Genomic DNA, 12,202 nt, shown 5'->3' with positions numbered 1-12,202 from the left:
TTTTCCGGATATTTTTCGGTTCCTACATTTACTATCCGAACCGAACCGAACCCGAAACTATCCGAACCGAACCGAACCGAAAATAGGTCAAGTACTAAATGGATCCTCTAGCCCCTATCCGAACTACCCGAAACCCGAAATACCCGAACCGAACCGAACCGATACCCGAAATGCCCAGGCCTAGTAAGAATATACATATTTCTTGTAGTGAAACGAAGTACCAAACCATCATGATGTGCTTGAAGCTGCACATTCCTGTCCGGATTTGGTATGTCCACTTCTCAATGATGTCGTGGCAAATCATTGCTTGCGCTTTATCAATGGAAGTGATATTATCTCTTTGATATCTTTGTAAAATAGTTCTACTTGTTTGCTCAGAACCATTTTCCTTGCAGTACTAACTGGACACCAAGATAATCCTGAATTCGCTCTTGCTATGTGCCCAACCGAGCCTTTTGTACTCTCTGGAGGTATGTGTTTCTATGATTTGTAATGTCTGATTAAGTGGATTTTTTGCCAATTTCTCATACAAAAGTTCTACTCTTAGGCGGACAAGCCAGTTGGTGTGGAGTATCCAGGACCACATCACAACGGTTGGTACAGATTCCAAATCATCTGGATCCATCATCAAACAGACTGGTGAAGGTGGTGATAAGTCTGAGAGTCCTTATATTTGCCCGCGAGGTGTATATCATGGCCATGACGACACGGTTGAAGATGTGGCATTCAGCCTGACTAGATAACTTCTTAGGACAGTCTCTCCTTTTTCATCTCTGATGATGTATCTGATGATTTTTTGTGTCGTAAAGTGCACTAAAATTCTGCAGTGTTTGGTGACAGATTCTTGCCTTATACTATGGGATGCAAGAACTGGCACTAGTCCTGTCACGAAGGTACCATATCTTCTTCATCCTATCAAGATTTAAAGTTTGCACCTTCCGTTTTTTTCTTAAATCTTGTTTCTGTGTGTCAGGTTGAAAAGGCGCACGATGCTAATCTTCATGTGTTAACTAGAATCCTCATGACGACAATCTGATCCTGACAGCGTATGGGAAAATAAATATACACGCCCCAAAGATAAATGAACAATTGGTATCTATTATTAGACACAACTTTCAAGTTTTCATCATTGGTTGACTGATTTCAGTTGTTACAAAATTTCAGAAAATTTTAAACTTTGAATGTACAAAAAGCAAACAATTCGTAAACTGTAGAGATGGCAAGAGAAAATATTCAAGCCTGTAAAACAATCTAGATGTTCTGATTCCTTTTAGATCATTTCTTATTCCCAAAAAATCTATCAGACTATCAAAAACAATTTGGAAGTAAATAATGAGATTAAGCTCGGGTTAAAACATGGTTTCTCAAAACAACAACAAGGACAACCCGCAAGTCGCATGGCCTGCACTATGAGCCAACTGGCTTGCCGTTTAGTTTAGGGAAAAGATCTTGCTTGCTTAGAACTACCACTTTGCTCTTGTGTGCCAAATAACCTTTCACAAGGTTTTTGTAATATCAAGATCGTCATTATACACTCCACCTGCAAACAATAGTATCAGAACTGTGAGTTTATAACATTTCGATGCAGCCAATCAAAAGCAATGAATGAGAGATGGAAACGTAGAAGAAACCTCGTAGAGATCCATATCTATCTCTAGCCATCTAAGTGCTTTGGCAATAACTTCAAGCTTCAGTTGGTGAGCTCTCGCTGGATCACTGGATCACTCAGCTTCTGAATGATAAAACTGAAACATTAGAAAAAAGTTATGAAACTGAGGTAATCTGAGAGCCTTCAATGGATGGGATATAAGTTCCAGCTTACATTTTCTTCATGAGTCTCTGGTAGACTTGGAGCTCTAGCTTTTCCAAGACAAGATACACACCGGACCTCAAGAACCTGATTGATATTAAGTTATTCAGTGATCTAATAATCCAAATTAAACAATCTTTTAGGCGATTGACTAACAAGAACATCTCTACTCTCATTTAACCTGTTAGCTCTATAACTAACAAGTCACTGCTGAGCTGTCAACAGTTACAATACACTAGAACAAGGACCTATCATTAAAATATAGATAAGTACAGTAAGATGTCTACAGAAAGACATACCGATCTTCATGTTCTTGAAGAGCATGTCAAAGAAGCCTGAGATCACCCTTTCTCAGAGCTTGCACAACATTCATGTACTGGACACAAAGAGAAGTTGGATTAAGAGAGATAACTTTGACCTAGAACTGAGGAGAATTTAACAAAACAAAAGGAATAGTTGTTACCTCATGAAGATTATACTTTTGCAGCAGCTCATCTTTTGGTATGATTCCTAAAGAAAGTTTCACTGGTATCAAATACTTCAATATCATCCTGAACAATAAGCCACATAAGCTCATTAAGCAATGCAAGAGGTAAAGAATCAGAGAGCAAAGCCACAAACATACTTTATATTCCGTTCTCTTTTGGGGTTGAAATGTTGTATATGATAGCTTTGTATCAGCCTGCAAGTTTATAACAAGAACATGTCCTCATCAACATTTCAACTAATACTACAAAATGAACTACAGAAGATCTAACTAGTGACCCACAGCAGGAAAATTTTCGTTGAAGACTTCTAATCTTCCAGTATAATACATGTATGTAACCTGCAGAGTTAGTGAAGAAAAGAAAAGCATAAGATAAATGTATAACCAAATCAGGAGGACAGAAACTGAAAACTGATTGCAGAGAACTTGCACAAGACCTTATCTCTTCTTGGAAACTCCTCAAAGTCAAATATCCGAGCAGTCTCAATACTTCTTATTACACTTCGATTGACAGTTCCAAGCTGAAATACAGAAAAAGGGACACATTTTTAGTAAATGGCTGATCATATTACAAGTTATCATGAGTTTTCACCTTGAAGCAGGTCTTGAACAATTGGCAAGTCACATATAATGCTACGACTCGTTTTGGACCTTTACCCTACAAAAGAAGAAATTCAACACAAAAGTAAAGATTAACAAAGACAATTTTTTCCTGAAGATTGATAGATAAGGCAGCTTACAGCAAGAACTCCAAAAACTTTCATTAGAAGAGATCCAGCAGCTTTCAGTTTCTCAGGTGATTTTCCATTGGAGGTTAATTCTTTATCAGCCTGCATTGCCATTGCAAACCTTCAGGAGATGTGAAACTAAACTAATCTAAGATGAAAGACTACCTTTTCAGCAAGGATTCGAATTTCATAAGAGACTACATAGAGAGCTTCCAAAGCCCAAGCAGATTCCCAATTACGAAACTCCTGAACAAAAGCGCTGCACATATATAGAATCCCTATATAAGACATTGTGAATACACAAAAAGAGAGGGAAGCTTATCTATTCTTCTCATCAATGCAGCAGAGAGGGAACAAGAAAACTTTACTTGGCAAACTTTTCAAAAGCGAGGTATGCTTCGACTAGATTCCCAACGCGGTAACTTTGAAGAGAAGGAAACAAGTGAGCTAGGATCTCTTCGTATATCAGATTGACTTATCAAACTGCTGGCATCCTGCATCATTCAAAAGGGTCAAATTCACTGGGTTCAGTCTTTCCAAGTTCTCTACATAAGAAACCTAGCTAACTTGTCAAAATACATTCTCCGAAATCTTGCAAAATATGGAAGATTCAATCCAAAACGTAGACTCATTAAAACCAATACACATAGAGAGTGTTTCATACCACCACTGACAGTTTCAAGCCCTAATACAAAAAAAAAAAACTTATACTCATTAAACTCATACACATACAGAGTTTTTCATTACCATAGACAGTTTCAAGCTCTAAATTCAAATTGGCAAACAGGAGGAGAGGATAACACTGTGGATATCCTCCAATGAAATTGAACCTAAAAGCTACAAACTTTACCAACAGAAAGATCAAGAAGGAACTTACTCATACTCATGGAGGACTCAAATTAGATCATACTGTAAGCATCGTGGATTGAAATTAAACCTAAAAGCCACAAACTTTACACACATAAGGATCATATCACAAATTCATACTGCTACTGTTTCCAAGCTGCTAATTTTTAGATCAAACATAAAAAAAAAAAATTCACCAAATCAGAGAGTTTACTTTTAGGAACCTGGAAGACGTTGAGTGCGCCGGCGAGTGAGAGAAGAGACGGGGAATTGGAAGAGAAAGAGAGGAGGTGACAAAGCATAGATGAGTCTTGCTACGAAACGGCGTCGCAGAAGCGGTTTAGATAGTGTTTCACCGGTGGGCTTCACCCATACTAACATACGCCATTCTCACCTTCTTCTCCCCTGCGTCGTCTTTCTCATTCCACAGAGAGACGAAATTTAAAAAAAAAAAGACAACGTATGCGTCGTGGAAAAAGAACCGGTTCGGTTTAGGTTGGTTTTATAAGAATACAGGACCAGTTCGATTACAAAAATTAAATCGACTCATATTTAAAAAGAAAACCGTTAGAAGAAACGCGTGTTGTCAAACGCTTGATGGAGACCCTGACTCAAATTAGAAATCGAACCGTTACGAGAGACGGCAAAACATTTTCTCCTAAATCAATTAATCACTCTCTCTATAAGTATAACCTCCTAGTTTTGTATTTTCTCTCTCTAGTCTTCTTTCAAGAACTCTATCAATCCGTTAGAATTTGCAGAAACAGATTAGTAAGTGTTTTGATCTCTTCAAATCGTGTATTTGTTTAATGATTTATAAAGTTTTCGCATAAATCTCTGATCCCAATTTTGTCTCTAATCGTTTGTAATTGATGTTGATCAGAGTTTCCTTTTCTCGTTCGCCTGAAACCGATCTGTCTATGTTAGGGTTTCGTGTAACTCATGTACCAAAACGCTGTCGTTTTTTTCTGTTCTTCATTGACGGTAACCAGTTTGAGGCAATTGATATGCAATCAGTGCTGATCGTATCTAGTTATCATCTTTGCGCCACTTTTTACTGTTGGTAGCTTCTTTTATACTCACTTCTTTGATTTGTATCTTTGCTTCTTTGGAGTTTTATAACAGAAACAGAGAATAAAGGCTCCTCCAAGAAGAAGAGACTTTGAACAAGATTCAAGTGATGAAGCGTTTGGTGGATGATTATTATGACAAGCAGTTTGAGTTAGAGCAGATGACAAAAACATTACTTCAAAAGCAATGATCACAACCTGTGAGGAAAACAAGGGTATATATTTCTAATGCCTTTAGTGTTACACGTGCATTTTTATAACAGAAATGTTCCTGAAGATTTTAGCTTTTTGCAGTGATCTTTGTTCGGCTTGAAATGACTCCGCTTCACACTCTCTCTATAAGGTAAATTCTCTGTATATCCTAGAGTTTCCCGTTTTATTATTCCGGTTTTGTTTTGATTGGACTTTAAAGCTTTTTGTTTTCTTATGGTTTTATCAAACCCAAGAGATTAGGCAGACGTTCTTGTAATGTTCCACCAAATCTTGTTTGGGCATTGTTTTGGTTTTGTTTTTCAAACCCAAAAAATAAAAATCATAGACAGACACTAATCTGATAATGTTCTGTCAGATTCTTATTTGGGAACATTGTTTTTTTTTTTTTTTTTTTTAATTTTGTTTTTTCAAACCCAAAAAGATCACATAGACAGACACTAATCTAATAGTGTTCTGTCAGATTCTTATTTGGGAACATTGTCCCTTGCTGCCTCTAAAAGAAACTTATGCCATCCCCTATAGCAAGATTGTTAAATGGACCGAGAATATGGGTTGATAGTGCATGTATAAAGAAGGATGTTAGGGGATGGCAAATAAGAGCATGTGTGTGGCTCAGTCTTAAGACAAAGACTATAACTGAAAACAGATTCCTTACCCACGGCTTACAAAGATTTATTATTACCCACGGCTTACAAATGTCTTGACAAAGACAAAGAAAAAATGGGGGGTTTCAGACTTGTTGGATTGGAAATAACGACCAACAGCCCAGAAAAAAAGTCATTAGTGGATGGAAAATAAGACCACACGGCTTACAAGTCTTAAAGACAAAAGACTTTTACGAGAATCTGTGTTCAGTTATTTGAATGGTACGGTTTGAGAAAGTCTTAAGACAAGGACTACAACTGAAAACAGATTCCTTACCACACGGCTTACAAGTCTTAAAGACAAAAGACTTTTACTACCCACGGCTTGATGAGAATCTGTTTTCAGTTATTTAAATGGTTCGGTTTGAGAAAGTCTAAAGACAAAGACTATAACTGAAAATAGATTCCTTACCCACGGCTTACAAATGTCTTGACAAAGACAAAGAAAATATAGGAGGTTTAAGACTTGTTGGATTGGAAATAACGACCAACAACCCTGAAAAAAAGTCATTAGTGGATGCAGAATAAGACCACACGGCTTACAAGTCTTAAAAGACAAAAGACTTTTACTACCCACGGCTTGATGAGAATCTGTTCAGTTATCTGAAAGGTTACGGTTTGAAAAAGTCTAAAGACAAAGACTATAACTGAAAACAGATTCCTTACCCACGGCTTACAACAACCCTGAAAAAAGTCATTAGTGGATGCAGAACAAGACCACACGGCTTGTAAGTCTTAAAGACAAAAGACTTTTACAACCCACGGCTTGATGAGAATCTGTTTTCAGTTATTTGAATGGTTACGGTTTGAGAAAGTCTAAAGACAAAGACTATAACTGAAAACAGATTCCTTTCCCACGGCTTACAAATGTCTTGAAAAAGACAAAGAAAATGTAGGAGGTTTAAGACTTGTTGGATTGGAAATAACGACCAACAACCCTGAAAAAAGTCATTAGTGGATGCAGAATAAGACCACACGGCTTACGAGTCTTAAAGACAAAAGATTTTTACTACCCACGGCTTGATGAAAATCTGTTTTCAGTTATTTGAATGGTTACGGTTTGAGAAAGTCTAAAGACAAAGACTATAACTGAAAACAGATTCCTTACCCCACAGCTTACAAATGTAGGAGGTTTAAGACTTGTTGGATTTGAAATAACGACCAACAACCCAGAAAGAAAATAAGACCACACGGCTTACAAGTCTTTAGACAGAAGACTTTTACTACCCACGGCTTGATAAGAATCTGTTTTAGATTATATGGATGGATAGAATAATGACCAACGGCTTAAGAAGATCTCAAGACAGAGACTACTAATTGTAAACAGATTCCTTATTTCACTACTCATGTCTTACAAAAGACATAGATTGTTAAAAGAAGAATCAAAAGGAATCCTGATTTCAAGACAGAGACTACTAATTGAAAACAAGACTTGTTGGATGGAAATATATTACAATAGGGCAGGCAGTTTTAGAGTTGTGTCCATCCATAGAAGGAACATGATGGGCATACTACGTAAGTAAAGACTAATTATTTTTATTTCCTCAGGTATGTGCTTCAGAAGGCGTTGAGAGATTCTGAAGAGATTCCAAGTGTAGCAGCAGACTTCTGTGACAGGTATTTTCTTTTTCAAACCTCCTTGTAACTAGTTTAGTCTCATGTTGTTTACAACTTGCTTGACACTAGAAACTATATGGATTATCCACTAAACCCCTTTGTTAAACATTCTGAAATTGGGAAAATGACATTCATGTAGTTGTATAACTAATTTTGGCTGGCGTATTAGCTTCCTACATTTCGTATTCTGCAATGGTTGTTGTATGCACATTTTGCATCATGTGTTTACACTTCTGCATTTTACATTTTACAATACATTCTGCATTTTGCATCATTTTCTTGCAATCTTACAATAAATTCAGCATTGAGCGTCCTACATTTTGCATTATGCACCATTTCTTTACACTTATGGGTTCTTCATTTTACAATACATTCTGCAGTATGCATCTTCCTTGCAATTTTATAGTTAAGGATGTCTGAACACTTATAACATTCTGCAACGTGATTGACATAAGATTAATATATTATATTCTTTAAAGGCTATCTATTGACCGTTCTGAAAGTTGTTTTGGTATGGTATAATGTATGTCTTTGGTCTATTAGCCGTACAGAGGTGATGTGCCGTGGAAATCTATGAATCTGGTGTATTCATTTAAAAATGTGCAATGGATGTTTCTTGGTTTTTCTATGATACTTTTGTTCTAATAATACTTTTATGATTGTTGTCAAAAATCAGGAAATTAATATTTTTTGAACTCTAGTTTTGCTCTCCTTTGTATACATACTTTAATTGTCTCTGTTATTTATTTAGGCTAAATGTTGTATTTCTATTATTTTATGCATTTTTGGTACTTCAGTACATATTCTGAATTATTGTTTAAGGTAAATTCAGCTATATCCTTTAGTATGTATCGCCTGTTATTTATTCCATATGTAACCTTTCAGGAAGATGGTATTTATTAGTATTTGATTGTTTGTTAGTTTAATACGGACAATTTGATTTTAGATGATACTTTCTTGATAGTAATGTTTTATGTATTTTTGTAACTTTTTCAAAATGGTAGAATTAGAATATGTCACCTATTAGCCACAGATCTTGTATTTTAGTTCGCTATTGGTTTTTCTTTGTTATGTCTGAATGTGATCTTGATTTTCTAATATGGTCGAATTATATACCACCTTAACTTTTTTTCAAAAATAGGAACAGTTAGTAAATTATCTATTATTAATTTATTTTCTTGAAATATATATATATATATATTGATGGTAAACTATAATACATGTTTTCTAAATATATTTTGTAAGTAGTTTAATATTTCTAATTGTTGATGTCATATAATATGTTTTGGGCTCAGCCCATCTAATAAATGTTTCGAACGAGAAGTTAGTTGTTTCCATTCTAAACAATGACTTGATTTAGCATGATTACCGGAGGTTTCTAGAGTGAGATTCTCAGCGGAATATAAGAACTCCACTCTAAGAACCTCCAATAATCATGTTCTTATTGCACCTTTTAAACCATGTTTTCATTGTATTGCTTGTTGCGTGGTTTTAGCTTTGGATTTATGGCCTGCTTAGCTATCGGTTAGAATATGGTCTATAATGCTTTCAAACTATTATAAAGTGTTTTTATATATCACAAACCTTTAATTTATAAACCCTAAGGCTAAACTTTATACAAAAGTGATTTAGCAAAAAAAAAAAATTATACAAAAGTGTACTATCTTCCATCTGAACATAGTGATCTAAAATTTCTAGACTAATTGATAACCACTCATAGTAGGAGTTGCTTGTGGACCATCTTATTTTTATTATTGATTGTGTAAAGAACATTCATAACTTATTCTTTTATTGATAAGTCGATGTCTTCATTGTCCTCGATTAGTGGCCACTGGCCACACAACATCATACTGCATAAAAAAATTGCCTAGACAAGTAGTCTTGTTTTATCATACAATACATAAAAATTTGCCAAGACAAGTAGTCTTGTTTTATCTGTAACAAAAATAGAGGATGATATGGCTAACCTTAAGATTTCGATTTTAGTATTCCACATTTTTTGTTTGCTCAGTTAAGGAGAACTATACCGGATTAATACTGAAATTTCTTTCTGATTTGAGCTAAACAAGCATAAGCAAAAAGAATAATTTCTTGCGTTAGATTTGAGCTTTTTTTTTTTTGCTAAACGTGTTTGATTTGAGTTTCATTCACATATTTCACATATACATCTCTGCTTTTGTGATGTGATAGCTGACATTTAAACTCTAGAGAGAAGAACATTATTATTAGAGATTTTCTTAAAATGAATCTCTCAAAATTATTTTAAATAATTTATTTATGTTTATTTAGTATTGAGTTTTAAAATAGATATGCTAATAAAATAAGAATATATAATAAAGAGTTTTTCCAAAGAAAATTGAAAATATTTTAGTAGAAAGACTCGTTTCCTCTTTTCTAAACATTTATTATTATTTCGAATGAAAAAGAAAAAAAAAATTAAAAGATGATTAACTAAATATAATTTAACAAAGTAAAGACAAACATAATAATGTATTAGAATAATTTATATATAATACAAACTAGATTTTGACCCGCACATCCGTTCAGGTTTTATACTTTATATAGTAAAATATTCTAATTTATATGACATTATTATGTAATAATATTTTTTTACATATTTTTTATTTTGTAAAAAAGAAATATTTTGTAAAAATTATTATGCAACAATACTATTTTACATAATTTTATGTTTCATTTCTAAAATTTTGAATTTATATGAAAATTAAATTAAACTGAACCTATATAATAGAAATAATTTTTTTTGGGATACTATTATAAACAACAAAACTTATTTTAAAAAAGAAACAATAATATTTTGTACTTGAAAAAAACTTTTGTAGTAAAAACCTATTTGAAAAATTGCTTGAAATACACTAACTTGGATATCATTTAAAAAAAACTCAATTAAAGATATCCTAACATTTGGTTTTGGGCTTTAGCGATTATTGTTTAGGATTTATTATTTAGGTGGTGAAGTTGAGTTTATAAACTTCTGTAACTAATTCTTATATATTTTGGGAGAGTTAATTTTGTCTTTCATAATAAATTTAAGATATTTATGAAAAATTATAATAATTTAAAGGTAAATTTGAAAAATAGTATCAAATATGAAGTAAAATTAAAATTTGTTGAAACTATCTTATATACAGTAACATTAAACCCATTTGATAAATGTATGTTCTCTTCGTATAGAATAGTGTTTGGAATATTAATCTTTTTGACATATATAGGTCATTCATGCTATGACATTAGTATGCATATAGATGATAAAAGTGTGTTCATGTTTAATGTATTCATATTTAACTAGATTCGACCCGGCCTTTAAAGGGCGAGTATATTTTTTATTTTTATTTTTTGAGAATTTTATTTTTATATTTGTGTTTTTTTTGTAATCATATTATAATTAATATTAATTTAATTTAATTTAATTTTTAGCAAATATATTAAATATGTCAAATTATATAACTATACACTTGTGTCATATGCATTTCAGAAATTATTTTTAAACTTTATTCCTAAAGTTTGTTGCAACATATTATATTTTTTTATTAGTTACCTAACATAATTAGTCAAAAATATTTAAAGTCTCACACTCTGTTAGACCTAGCCTATATACTCGAACGGTTCTTATAGTGTTATTGTTATATATATATATATATATATATATATTAGTTAATGTAGTCTTCAATAATTTTAATTTAAATCACATTTAATAAATATATTTAATCGAATAGCCTATCGAAAACCCGTTAAACTAAATGAGTTTATATGAATATTTATTTCTAGGGCTTTTTGCAAAATTGACGTAGAACTCGAAGTCAAACACAAAACTAACCTCCCTTTTTTTGGAAATTGGTTTTGCCCTATTCACCCCACAAATTCATATAATTCACGTAAATGCCATCAATTTTTTTTTTATTCGAAAATGACATTTTTACTCTCTCACCCTCATCATCTTCAAGTAATTACAAGATTGCCATTGTCATCAATACTCCAACCACCATGAACAACCATTTTGAAGCTCTTAATGCACCTAAAATTGATTTACTCTCTCTTTTTCTCACTTCTTTTTCTCACTTGTTATGAACTAAAAACAATATCTCTTTCACTTTGCCTCCATATTCATCCAAAAAACTCAAGCTTTTGATTCAATTTTTTTTTATGGTTGATAGAGCCAATCAAGCATACTATTCTTGGTGGGTTACTTTCGTTTGAAGTTCTGAGTGGTTGGAGAAGACTTTGTGTGCTAAGGAAGTCATCTCACTAGTTTAAGCTATGAAATTGAAATTTTTTCCTGATCTGTTCGCGTAGAAGACTTACCCGTAAGTAGTCTGGCTGTAGAAGACTTACGGGTAAGTCTTCTGGTCAAACGGACGACTTACTTGTAAGTCGTCATCTTTGTTTGTTAAAAAAATCTAGACAATACCCTAAGTCGTCTTGGATAAACAGGTTAGTTTTGCATTTGACCGAATTGTGTTAGATATTTGACTTTTCCTGGACGACTTAAGTCGTCTCCGGAAAAACAAAAAATTCAATATTTTATTAAAGCTAGACGACTCAGATAAGTCGTCTCAGGTTACTTTTGCAATTGGAAAATAAAACTTAAATTTAACTTTTCCCAGACGACTTACGCGGAAGTCGTCCAGTAAGACGACTTACTTGAAAGTCGTCCAAGTAGACGAATTACGAGAAAGTCTTCCGAGATAAGCAAGGTTTGACCAGAATCTAGGAAATAAATCTGGACGACTTTGCTTATCCTGGACGACTTTCAAGTAAGTCGTCTTACT

The 12,202-nt window shown here is 33.4% G+C and overlaps 1 pseudogene; it reads right to left on the bottom strand.

Annotated features, from left to right (window-relative positions):
* Positions 1–1,296: 1,296 nt before the first annotated feature.
* Positions 1,297–4,259, bottom strand: LOC106333865 (annotated as a pseudogene).
* Positions 4,260–12,202: the final 7,943 nt, after the last annotated feature.

The sequence above is a fragment of the Brassica oleracea genome, chromosome C3 (assembly GCF_000695525.1).
Source record: "Brassica oleracea var. oleracea cultivar TO1000 chromosome C3, BOL, whole genome shotgun sequence".
In the NCBI taxonomy this organism is placed as follows: Eukaryota; Viridiplantae; Streptophyta; class Magnoliopsida; order Brassicales; family Brassicaceae; genus Brassica; species Brassica oleracea.
This window is presented reverse-complemented; position numbering and strand designations above follow the sequence as displayed.